This window comes from Rattus rattus, chromosome 2, assembly GCF_011064425.1.
Source record: "Rattus rattus isolate New Zealand chromosome 2, Rrattus_CSIRO_v1, whole genome shotgun sequence".
NCBI classification, from domain to species: domain Eukaryota; kingdom Metazoa; phylum Chordata; class Mammalia; order Rodentia; family Muridae; genus Rattus; species Rattus rattus.
Genome location: NC_046155.1, coordinates 18,407,093 through 18,420,045, shown reverse-complemented (window position 1 = coordinate 18,420,045; position 12,953 = coordinate 18,407,093). Strand labels below are relative to the sequence as shown.

At 41.7% G+C, this 12,953-nt stretch overlaps 1 pseudogene; it reads right to left on the bottom strand.

Annotated features, from left to right (window-relative positions):
* Positions 1-10,130: 10,130 nt before the first annotated feature.
* LOC116895059 lies at positions 10,131-10,248 on the bottom strand (annotated as a pseudogene).
* Between the last annotated feature and the right edge of the window lie 2,705 nt (positions 10,249-12,953).

Here is a 12,953-nt window from a genome sequence, read left to right as displayed (position 1 = left end):
GAAAAAAAAAGACATAGATTAATAATACAGAGGTGAAGACAGAATCCGTCCTTCTGCTATACCCAAGAAATACACCTCAACATCAAAGACAGACATTACCTTAGGGAAAGTGTTGGAAAAACATATTGCAAGCAAACGGACCTAAGAAGCCAGCTGGTATAGCTATTTTAATATCTAAACTACATAAAGACCAAACAAAGAGAATTACATAGCAATTTTCTTTATGGACATATATGCAAAAATAATAAAATACTTGCAAACCAAATCCAAGAACACATCAAAAAGATCTTCCATCATGATCAAGTAGCCTTCATTTTAGAGATCCAGGGATGGCTCAACACACAAAAATCAATAAATATAATCTACCACATAAACTGAGAGAAAAAAACACGTGGTCATCTTATTAGATGGAGAAAAGTCTTTGACAAAATCCAAGATGCTTTCATGATAAAAATTCTGGTGTGATTAGAGATACAAGGGAAATACCTAAACATAATAAAGGCAATTTACAACAAGTCTACAGCCAACATTAAATTAAATGGAAAAAAATTCAAAGCAATTTAACTAAAGTCAGGAATAAGAAACAGTTATCTATTCTATACCCATTCAATATAGAACTTGAAGTCTTAGCTAAAGCAATAAGACAACTGAAGGAGATCAAGGGTATACAAATTGAAAAGGAAGAAGGGAAAGTATCATTCCTTGCAGGTTATATAATAGTATACATAAGTGACCCTAAAAATTCCACCAGGGAACTTCTACAGCTGACAAACAGTTTCAGCAAAGTAGCTGGACACAATATCAATTTCACAAAAATCAGTTGCCTTCCTATATATAGAAGACAAATAGTTTGAGAAAGAAATCAAGGAAACTACACCTTTCAAGATGGCCCCAGGTAATATAAAATATCTTGGGGCATCTCTGCTAAGAAAATGAAAGGTTTGATAAAATTTGGTAAAGACTATGATTAAAAACTCAAGTCATTGAAGAAGGTATCAGAAGACAGAAAGATCTATGCTCATGGATTGGTAGGATTAACATAGTAAAACTTACCATCCTACCAAAAGCAATCTATAGATTCAAATGCAATCCTGATTAAAATTTCAACACAACTATTCACAGACTTTGAAAGATCAATTCTCATTTCTTATGGAAGTACGAAAATACCAGGATATCTAAGACACTTCTGAACAAACAAAAGAACTGCTTACGGTTCCCAATTTCAAGTTCTACTGCAAAACTATAGTAATAAACACCACCTAGCATTGGCATAAACACAGACTCATTGATCGCTATAATTGAATTGATAAATTCATAAATCCACAAACAAATGGACAACTGGTTTTTAATTTAAAAACAGGCAGAAATATACAGAAACAAGACACCTCCTTCAACAAATAGTGCTGGTTAACTGGATGTCTACATGTAAGAAGAATGCAAACAGATCCATCTCTATCACCCTTCATAAAACGCAAGTCCCAGTTGGTCAAAGAACTAAACATAAAACCATATGCTGAACCTGATAGAAGAGTAAGTGGGGGATGGGCTAAATGCATTGGCACAGGAGAAGACTTCCTGAACAGACCACTGAGAGTGAAGACACTAAGATCAATAATAATGAATGGGACCTCACGAAACTGAAAAGTTTCTGTAAAGGAGAGGGCACTGCCGGTTGAACAAAGTGGCAGCCTACAAAATAGAAAAAAATTTTACCCACTTCATATCTGATAGAGGATCAATATCCAAAATATATAAAGAACTCAAGAAACTAAATATCAAAACCCCAAATAAATCCACTTTTAAAAATGGGGTACAGATCAAAACAGTTTTCGACAAGCAAAACTCAAATGGCTGAGAAATACTTAAAGAAATGTTCAACATCCTTGGATATTAGGGAAATGCAAATTAAAAGTACCGGAGTAAGCTACAATCTGTAGACCCAGGGAGATTTGAAGAAGGGTCAAGAGAGGGGGACACATGGATCTCCCTGGGATGGAGAAATAGATTTTGTGGGTGAACTGAAGGCTGGTAAGGACAGGAGGAGGTGGTTCAGAGCAGGAGGAGAGACAGGGTAGAGGATGAGAATGTGGGAAGAGACATTTGAAACTGAGGGACATTTGAGGGATGATATGGAAACCTAGTGCAGCAGAAACTTTATAAAATGTATAAAGGTGATCTTAATGAGGACTCCTAATAATGGGGGATATGGAGTACCAACTGGCCATCTCTTGTCACCAAAGGAGACTTCCAGTAGTGGGACTGAGTTGCATTCAATTGAATTATTGGGCAAGGGGATCCAGTGGAACCTGCAAACAATCTAGATTGTTGCTAAGACAATGGATTATTCTCCCCAAACTAACAGCAGGGTCTTACTGTTGAAGACAATATCCATTGTACATGAAGAGTTGAGCTGATGTCTGCATTGAGCCTTCAGACCTGTGTTCTAGTGTCTTTGGTGTGAGAAGGTACCCTGCAGGCTACTGAAAGAGAACTGTAAACACCAACCCACCCATGAGACTTTTGACCTACAATCTGTCCTGCCTGCAGAATATGATAGGACAATGGTGGCACAGAAGTTGTGGGAGTAGCCAGCTAATGTCTGACTTGACTGAAGGTCCATTTTTTGTGATAGAACCCATACCCAACACTGCTAGGTAACCAAGAATCAGAGAGCAGATAGCCCACAGACTTAGGATAAACCAAACACTACTGCTCTACAAAATAAAAATAAATTGTATCAATAAAATGACTCCTATTGATAGTCTGCTATACTTATAGACCAGTGCCTTATTCGGTCTTCATCAGAAAATATCCCTTGCAGCAAATGGGAATAGATACAGAGACCCACAGCCAGACATCATATGGAAAAAGAGCCTAAATGAGATATCTTCAAATCTCACTCTTCAGAGCTCAGGAACACTGAGCAGAGGAGTTGTAAGAGCCGGAGGGCATGGAGGACACCGGGAGAACAGGGCCTTGTGACTAACATGAGCAGGGTGCCAATGAACTCACAGACAGGAGCAGTCAGCACAGACCTACATGGGTCTGCACCAGGTCCTCTGTGTATAACTTTCAGTTTAGTATTTCCACAGGACTCCTGAGTGTGAAAACAAGTATGTTTCTGATGATTGGGCCAGCTCTTGGGACTCTTTTCCTACTGTTGAGTTGACATTTGCCACTTTGACGTGATGTTTGCTGCATCTCATTATATCTTATTTTGTCATGTTTGGTTGTTATCTCTTAGAAGCCTGTTCTTTTGTAATAAGAGTCAGAAAGGGAGTGAATGCAGAGCAGAGGGAGGGTAGAGAGGAGCTGGGAGGATTAGATGGAGAGGAAATTACAATCCAATATAATATATGATACGATAATTTGTTTGCAATGAAAGAAAAACACTTTTAAATGCAAAGCAAAAAAAAAAAGGAATTTCTAATTTTGTAATGTGACACGAAAGATTTGCTGAGGTAATACTACTTAATTGTAGTATAGAAGAGTTCCTGAGGAGTGATTAGCACCCAGGACATAAAAACACAAGAGCTGTGGCAGCACAGTGCGGCTGCCAAGGCTTCTCTCTAATAATCTCTGTCTGTGACATTATAAAGGAGGGACTTGTTACTTTTCTTACTTCTCTCTTTTTCATTTTTGAGACAGGTTTTCGCATGCTAGCTCAGACTGGCCTGAAACCTGTGGCAATCCTTCCCAGTTATTCAGATTATAGGTAGAAACTACCGTGGCTGACTTCCATGACTTTGTACTACTTCTTTAATTCCCCTCTTCTTTTTACAATGGTGAGAGACTCAAACCCAAGATAAGCCCTCTCTGACTAAGCTTGTCCTCAGCTCTGAGGAAGGAGTTCTGAAGGCTCCATGATCCCATTCAAGATTGCAAAAGGACTCAGTAAAAATGAATGGAGGGGAGGATAGGTGTTTAGGTGGGAAGAGTTGGAATGGAAGGACAATTCCTGAGTAGAAAGGAGAAAATCTGAAGAAACCCAGGCCTTCCCTATAAGTAAGATGCAGATTTAAGGCCCAGAATTGAGGCTAACTTTAAGCAAAGTCCACAGGGACAGAAGGATGACATCAATGAAATAGAGATCAGAGTGTGTGGGGACAGTGAGAAGGGCTCACACCCTCTGTACACCTCTGTGACAAAAGGTTCCCTTGGCAGAAGTGACGCACAGAAGGTGTCAGGAAGGGGGAGCTGACTTCAGTCTCAGAATAAAAAGTCCCCATGGTTTTCAATCTTCTGTGTTAGTTTACTGTACCTGCAGGTAAGAAAGATATTTGAAATTCCAGCAGGAAAATAATAGAGGTGATTTTTGCAGGGGAGAGTTTAACTACTAGCATCAAACAGATAGGATGATAAGGTAATGTCACTTTGGCCAAATGCATTTGAAGAATTACAGCGTTCTTCTCATACATTAGAGAAATGTACATTAAGATAGTATTCACATTGCCGAAAAGAGCAGGATCTAGGAAACGTCAAACACATACATAAAACATATGGAATATATTTTCTCAAAACTTGATTGAAGAACATTGAAATGAAGACATCGAGTCTGTACAGACATTGATAAAAAGTTCCCTTGAGGAAGGCAAGAAAGTTAACTTGAGGGATATGAACCCTCCAAAGCGAATCTAAGAAATCTGCAGAAAGGAGAACTGTAGCTTTGAATGAGAGATGAGAAGTGAATGCTTCCTTTTGAGATCCTATGTCCTCACAGCTCTCCTTGGTGACTAGGACCTTCCTGCACAAACATTTCACCCAGGAGTTGGCTTCTCTAGTTCTTAGATGACCATAGAAAAGGAGTTGGGCGGTCATGATGACCACCTTAAAGTGGAGGGTGTAGCAGTAAGCTCATATTGCATCTTCTTTAGATGGAGCAGGGGGATGGCAGAAAGGCATCTCCAACTTTGATTTGCATAGGAATCATCTGAGCACCCACTTAAATGGAAGAGTCAGATTCAGTCTGTGTGCTTTGTTAGAGGAGGTGGTCCTGGGCTCCTAGTAGCTGAGAGTCTGCATTTCTAATGAACAACCAGTGATGTAAGAGGATCCTCAGATATCTCTAAGTATAAGAACAGGCCAAATGGTTGAAGTGGACACTTGAGGGTTCTTTGGAAGAGTCAGATGGATGTTGTTTTCCTGGGGCAAGCATGCGAAGGAATGTTTTGTTAAAGTGGACACAGGTGTGAAAGGCTACAGCAGACTCATAAAGCAACGTTTCGCTGAAGCAGACACAGGAGAGAGGATGGTCTGCTAAAGCAAGCACATGAAAAGACATCTGATGAAGGATTCTTTGCTAACAACATGTATGTGTTGGTCTACCTTACATTTTGTGCTATCTCTGTTATGTCATGCCACCGCTGTTGCTAACCTGACTCTACCAAACTGGACTGCTCTTGTATCTGTGCTCTGTTTGCAAGGGGATCGAACTGCCGCTGCTAACCTGTGAACCGAACTGCCGATTTCCAGACAACACAGACAGGAATTGCTCCAAAGAACCTTTCTAGACATGTCCACTTCCCCTGTATCCTCTTTTCAATCACCTCTGGTGGGTAGTGGGCTAAAGGGAAGTTACCATGTTTAAGAACCATCATTAAAAATAGGATTTGAAAAAATTAAAGTTACACATGGTATCAACACAGAAAAAAACGTGGATGTGGCAAAAATCTGACAAGTGATTGTGGCTTGAGTTTGTGTAACAGAGAGGAGGGGAGGGGGAGGAAGCAGGGGGAAGGGAAGGGGCATAAAGTTGAAGATCAACAGGGAGACAGTTTGCTTTCACTGGCAGTTTAGGGTTCTATTAAGAGATAGGAAACAAGTAGGAAGGGTGAAAGAGGGGAACAAGAGTGAGAGTGTCACCCCAGGCTGTTGGTGCCTCTCTGATCTGTCTTTGCTGGCCAGCTTCCAATACTTTCTGCTCTTGCTCATTTCTTAGATGTACACATCTTATTTCCTTGACATGTCCATTTTACCTGGTGTATTTTTTCTGAGATAGGGTCTAGTCTCACTATATATACTAGACCAACCTCAAACTTATGCCGCTCCTGCCTTCAGGTCCCTGAGGTTCAGATTATTGGCTACCAGTCTAGGGCTATTCTCCTCTTCTGTCACTAACATTTTTGTATTTACAAGTGTTTATTTATTGAAATACAAAGAGGATCTGTGGGTCCATGTGTTCTTTCCAATGCTATTAGCATCTAGCCCAACACAGTACATGGCATAATGCATATTTAGTGAGCACTTTAGATGAAAAGATGAAGCCATGTTGTTGTGACCCGGACTCTCTGGAACTTTCAGACCAGATGTAAAACCCAACTGTTAGGAAGTCTAGTCTCAAAGCCATCGGAAAATATCAATGTAGTAAAATGAAGGCTAAAGAAGATGCAGAAAAGAGTGGATATGTTTGTTTAGTCAAATGTAATCAACTTAATATGGGAGAAAACACAGATTCAGCATACCTGCTGTGTGTAGGTGTAGTCAAAATACATCATTTTATATTATTGAATCCTCATAAAAATATTATTAGGTGGGTATCAGGACACAGAGATTGCGTTATTACAAGTTATCTTCTCAGGTTCTTAATGTGCTAAAGAGAATTGAGTTCATGTACACCATCAGTAAGCTCTTTGAAGTCCTAACTCTGCCGTCTGCGACAGCCTGTAGTGCCAGCAGGGTACAGTGGTCTCCTCCACTCTGGCTGCATCTGAGATATTTCTGACTTTTTACTAGATAATATGTACTGAAAAATAATTATTGAGGGAATGAAGGGCCAGCACATTGCCCATTTGGAAATTACACATCCTTCTCATGTATTATACTGTATGGACTGAGATGTATGGAAACATACCTTGAGATGTGTTCTGGAATTCTTTTGTCATGTTGGAAAATGCTTCTCAGTCATTGCTCAGTATTTCTTTTACTGGTACCTAAGGAGCCTTTTTTAAAAAGTTGTTTTGAGAACTAATACATGAACATTGCATCTGTTTCCTTTCTACCCTTTTCTCCTCCAGCTCTCCTCCCATATCCTCCCTCTCCATTTCATGATCATATATGTATGTATATAAGTTGTATGTGTGTGTATGTATGTATGTATTCCTTTGTAAATATGACACAAGCTTGAGTTATCTTAGAAAATAGACTTCAACTGAGAAAATGTCTCTGTGTCAGATTAGTCTGTAGGCTATCCTGCAGGACATCTTTTTTTTTAAGTAAATATACATTTTTTAATATAAAACATGTAGATGGAGAGAGTATTGTAAGGTTTTCTTTCTTTTAAAAATTTTTATTGGTTATTTTATTTATTTACATTTCAAATGTTATCACTCATCTCTGTTTTCCTTCTGCAAACCCCTATCTCCTCCCCCTTCCCCCTGCTTCTTTGAGGGTGTTCTCCCACCCACTCATTCCCACCTCCCCACCCTAGCATTCTCCTATACTGGGACATCAAGCCTTCACAGAACCAAGGGCCTCCCCTCCCATTGATGCCAGATAAGGCCATCCTCTGCTATATATGCAGCTGGAGCCATGGGTTGCTCCATGTGTACTCTTTGATTGGTGGTTTAGTCTTTGGGAGCTCTGGGGCGTCTGGTTGGTTGATATTGTTGTTCTTCTTATGGAGTTGCAAATCCCTTCAGCACAGGACATCTTCTTAATTCATGATTGATGTTGGAGGGTCCAGCTCTCAGGGCAAAATGCCATCTTGGAACGTAGTCCTGGAATGTACAAGAAAGCAAACTGAGCAAGCCAGTAAGCAGCAGTTCTCTGTGGCATCTGCTTCAATTCTTGCTTTGATTTCTTTCTCTGACATCCCTCAGCAATGGAGGTGTCAGATAAAAAATATCCTTTCCTCCTCCAGGTCATGGTCTTTATCAGAACAGTAGAAATTTACCTAGGACACACATGCACACATGCACACATGTGCGGATGCACATATACCTTATTGAGTCCCCTTTGCATTGCTCATGTGCTCGTTCCTGTGTCCTGGGAAGACCACTCAGGATTGGACCACCTATGTGGGAGCTTTTCCCTGAAAGAAACTGATTCTCCCTCTTTCAGCGTCTGTTGACCGCCTGTCTTCATCAATGGTGGGAACGTGTGAACTTTGCCCTGTCCAGGGAGCATATTCCCCCCTTCTTTAACTTTGTATTGGTTCATTGTGAACTTCACATTGTGCACTCCATTCCCACTCATCATCTCTCCCTCCACTTATATTAGCCCTCCAGTCTTGCAATCTTCCCATAACAGACAAAAAGCAGTGGAAGCTGCAGTGTGTCACTGCGTGTCCCACAGTATACCTTATGTCTACGCTTCTTTGCTTGCAAATGTTCGTTGCAATGACTTGTTGGTCTGGTAAGAGAACTCTAGCTTCTGCTACACTATTAGTACTGGACCCTCACTGGGACTCCTCTCATATATCCTGTTGTTTCCTGTGTCACGGAGATCCTATAGTTTTGTATCTGAAGAACTAGCACCTTCACTAATTCTAGCAATTGATCAATGGGGTAGATTTTGGGGTGGGCCAATTAAAACCCTGTATCTTTGCCTGAGAGGTATCTGAGATGATCAGCCCACCTGTTCTCCCACTCTCATGCACTTGGAGATTGGTCACCCATAGCCCTCTACTCTTGAGCAGGTGAGGTGCACCTGTTCTCAAGAGTGCTGCAGTAGGTTGCGGACAGGGACAATTTTCCTGCTTTCATGACCTAGGGCCATCTTTCCTGCCTGCTATGGGTACCAAGGAGTGAGGGGAAGAGGGGAGAGCATTTCTTTGTAGCCCATTCTGGCACATAGCAAATGAGAGGCAATGGTAGCTCTCCCACACCACCCACCATCAGGGTCAGTTCTACTGTGCTGCCCAGGTGAGGTACAGGGCCTCCTCTCCTGAGGGCTGAGGCATGTGAGGGGCAGTGCCAGGTCTCTTGCTCTCATGACCCTTTTGGGGCCAACTCTATAGCCTGTCTCCTATGGCAAGGGCAAAAGGGAAGGAAGGGGATCTTTTCCTTGCCAATGCCACCTCAGAGCAGACAATAAACAGGGCCAGCTCTCCCATGCTCAGGCCCTCAGGGCCAACTCATGCATAACCCCTACATCCCAGATTAGCTCTACTGTACTGCTCAGGTGAGGTGCAGGATCTGGTACTCCAAGTGCTGCCTCTGGTGAAGGGCAGGATCGGCTCTCTTGCTCTCATGATCCCAGGGCCAGGCTCTTAATTGCCTTAGGTGTGCGTGTGTGGGTATTTTTCCATCATTCACACTACCACAGGGAGATGAGTGGTAGGACCAGTTCTACACTCAAATCTTTGTGACGGCTCACTCACAGCTCCTGCAATGTGAGGGGCAGATCTCCCAAACACTGCAGCTGCTTAGAGGCTGGGTCAGCCCATGACGCCCACATGAGGGGTGGGACCAGTTCTGCACAGCCCTCAGATATCAACATGTCTCCCACGGCAGTCCAGACCAAGGGCATCCACCTGGCTTTGGTGCTAACAGACCCTTGCTGTTGCAGGGTCAGAGACCCAGACGTGGCCCCCAGTGTCAGCACAGGTAATGGACTCCACCTTGTTTCCAGGTGGCATCACCAGCTACTCATGTCAGGCTGTTCCTCAGTACCTTCAAGTCTCTAGTTCTGTCTCTCTTCTTTGTATACTTCTGTTTCTCTTTCTCTTTCCATTTCTCCATCATTTTCTGGCTCCTTTTAGTGATGCCCAGGGTCTCTGAGCATCTGGAGTCATTTTGGGTGTGATCTGGGAAGTTCTATGTCCCACTCATGCATTATGGCACTGAGCAGGGGTCATCTCGAGCCTGGTCTGCCTCCCCAAGACCTAGGAGGTGCTGGACTGGTGTTTATCTTAGGGTAGCTTCCTGTCCTAGCCCCATGGTGTCAGTCTGGTGGTTGTCTTAGGCTCGTTCCTCTTCCAGCCCAACTGAGTGGCCATCAGTCTTGGGTATACTTCTGTCATGGGTCTGCAGTCTCAGTTGGGATTCTTCTAGTCTCAGCCTTGCTTCCTGTCCTGGGAACCTGACCAGGACTACCTTGCACCAGAGTAGTGGTTGTCTCAGGAGGGTAGTACCCTGTCAGGGTCCCCTGGCACCAGACTGGTGGTCGTCTTGAGCTCACTTTTTGCAGGGAATGTTAACCTACTAATCATTCAGATGTCCATAGGTCAGGACACTGACATAGCTTCTCTCCTCTCTGCCACCTACTGGCTCACATGTGACCCACTTCTGCAAAACACTGAGGGACAGGCAGAAAGCTTTTTAAGATGGATTTTCTTAAAAGTGTCATCTATGGAATTTAAATCCCATGGTGTTACTGAAAGTGTGTGTGTGTTTGTGTGTGTGTGTGTATGTGTGTGTGTGTGTGTGTCTGTGTGTCTGTGTGTCTGTGTGTGTATGAAATTTCTGTTATTTATACACATTAAGAGTAAGGTGTTTACATTTATTTTATTTTGGTTTTTGAGTTGTATTGCCCTATAAAGCACATGCTGACTGGAAGGGTGAATGTAACGAGTTAAATGATAGTAAACAAACATTTAAAATGAGCTTTGTGGAGCAGGAGAGATGGCTTAGCAGTTAAAACACTCATTGCTTTTGCAGAAAATCTGGGTTTAGTGCCAGCATCCACATAAAGGCTTACAGCCCTCTGAACTCCAGTTCCAGGGGATCCGATGCCCTATTTTGGTGTCCATGGGAATCACAGAGGCAAGAAGTGCACATACATACATACATGCAGACAAAAACACCCACACACATAAATAAACATAAACAAATCATTAAAACAAGCTCTGTGTACAACTTTAGGGATCTGTGATAAAGGAAAGGTTGTCACCCATCTTCCCACATCCATCTATTCTTTCTTTTTAATAACTATCTGATGGTAAGTATGTATCAAAGTACATCACCATTTGGTTGAAGAACTGCTGCAACATCCTTCAGTGAACTGAGTCCAGTGACAAGGAGCTGAGTGACGCTATATCTTTGCCTCTCTTTGGCTTGCCTGACCATATAGCCAGCAAACTAAAAGCAGTGTGTGAGAGAGATGAATGTCTCCATTAACCTACCATAGTTTGAAAAGTGTACTACACAGAGGTACTGATACCAATCCTATTTCCACTACATTTTAAATTATTAATCATTAGTTATATGACGAATTTGTGTTTATCAAACTCTACCCCTTAAACATTGTTTTCAGGATTTCTCCTTCCTCCCTTTGCAGTCACAACATAATTATGGTGAGTCCCTTTAAAATGTGTGCATAGATGTGCAGACAAGAAATGAAACAAATTGACTGTTTAATGTTTGCTACAAAACATGATAACTGCAGAAGTCTATTAACTTCTTCTTTATGATTTAGTACCAGTGTATTTTGAATTTGGAACAAGGAGGATTCTCAATTAGGAAGATATCATTAAATACTGGAATAATCAGGAGGTTATGGGAAATAGTAAAACAGAGAGAAAATAAAATTTAATAAAGTTAGAGATGATGGAAATCACTTCCTTCAGTTCCTTCAGAGTTAAAAGAAGAGGAGAGAAGCAAGGAAGTGTTTGGGAATTCACGTTGGGTGACTATTGATTGCCTGGGAAAAGAAAGGTCTCAAGGTTAAACTACCTGTCAGAAGTAAACCTCAAACATAGGCCTTGGGAGAACAAGTTTCAGGTAACCATGCTGGTGATGATCTAGACTGGGCAATCACCCACTAGTGCAGGAAACCAGAAAGGCTTGTCACCTGCAGGCCTGGCAAGAGAGCCATCAATCACTGGGCTTAAAAACTCAGTGTAAAAAGTGACATTTGGAATTTGGCTTTCTTAAGTTTTTGTGTATGTTTGCTAGGAAATTGATTGCACAGCCTTTAGTAGTGGCAACCAGCAGAATGACTCACAATGAAGTATGAAATTGGGCAATAAAATCATAGAACTCTTAGAGATTTGAAATGAAACAACAAAACACACAAAAACAAGGACAGAGTTTGGTTGCCTTGTAAAGTTTAATCAAGAGAAATCATTTTACAAGAGTCAGTGTTTTGCTTAATTTAAGATTGTGTAAACACAAAAATCTCTCTCTCAAGGCATGAATTATGCAAAACAAAAAAATTTAAAATATGTTGAATGGAGCATTTACATAGTAGGCATTGTTAGTGTGTAGGGAAAGCCACTTTTTTCTGCCTCCTCTGTAGCCAGACCCACAGGTTACTGAGAGAGGCAGCGTGCTCTGCCCCTAGGACTGAGCTAATCTCTGTGTGGGTTAGGCACACACTCTTTAGTTATGTTTTCATTTCTCAGCAGCCTTTGCAGGTAGGTGGTCATATGACTTGGCTCTGACTGGTAACCTTTCTTTACAAAGTTTGCTAGAATCTGTAAAAGATTTTCCTGCTCTAATAAAAATACAGAGAGAAAATGACTCTCTCACCCCCCTTATTCTGCTGTGCTTGGAATTATGTGGAGATGTGCTGGTTGGTTTGTTATCCTGAGGTGACATAGTAGAAGATACAGCTGATATAGAAAAACAGAGGAGCATAACTCAGTAAAAGCACCCCCCCCCTTTTTTTTTTTAAAAAAAAATCAAGCCCAGCTTCTTTTGGAGATATTTGTTCAGTTTCTATTTCAGTGCATGAGTACTCTGAACAAGATGCTGTATGTCCATTGTTGCATGGGAAATAGAACATGAAGCAGCCCTAATGGAGAAGTAGGCGGTTTCTTTTTTGACATCAGGGCAGGGCATTTGGTGCTGCTTCCGGAAGGATAACAGAAGTATTGAGTGCGATCTTCTGAGGCCCCTTGACTGAGGATTTATGTTGAGGCACCCTTTGGTCATCCTTTGACACTAAACACAAACACATTCTCGAGGAAAAGGAAGAGACTAAGAATAACAAACATGTCTCCCTGAGCTATTTTACTCCCCTAGTCTATCCACATCAATCCCCACTCCTGCTAGTTTAGTAGCAAATGAATG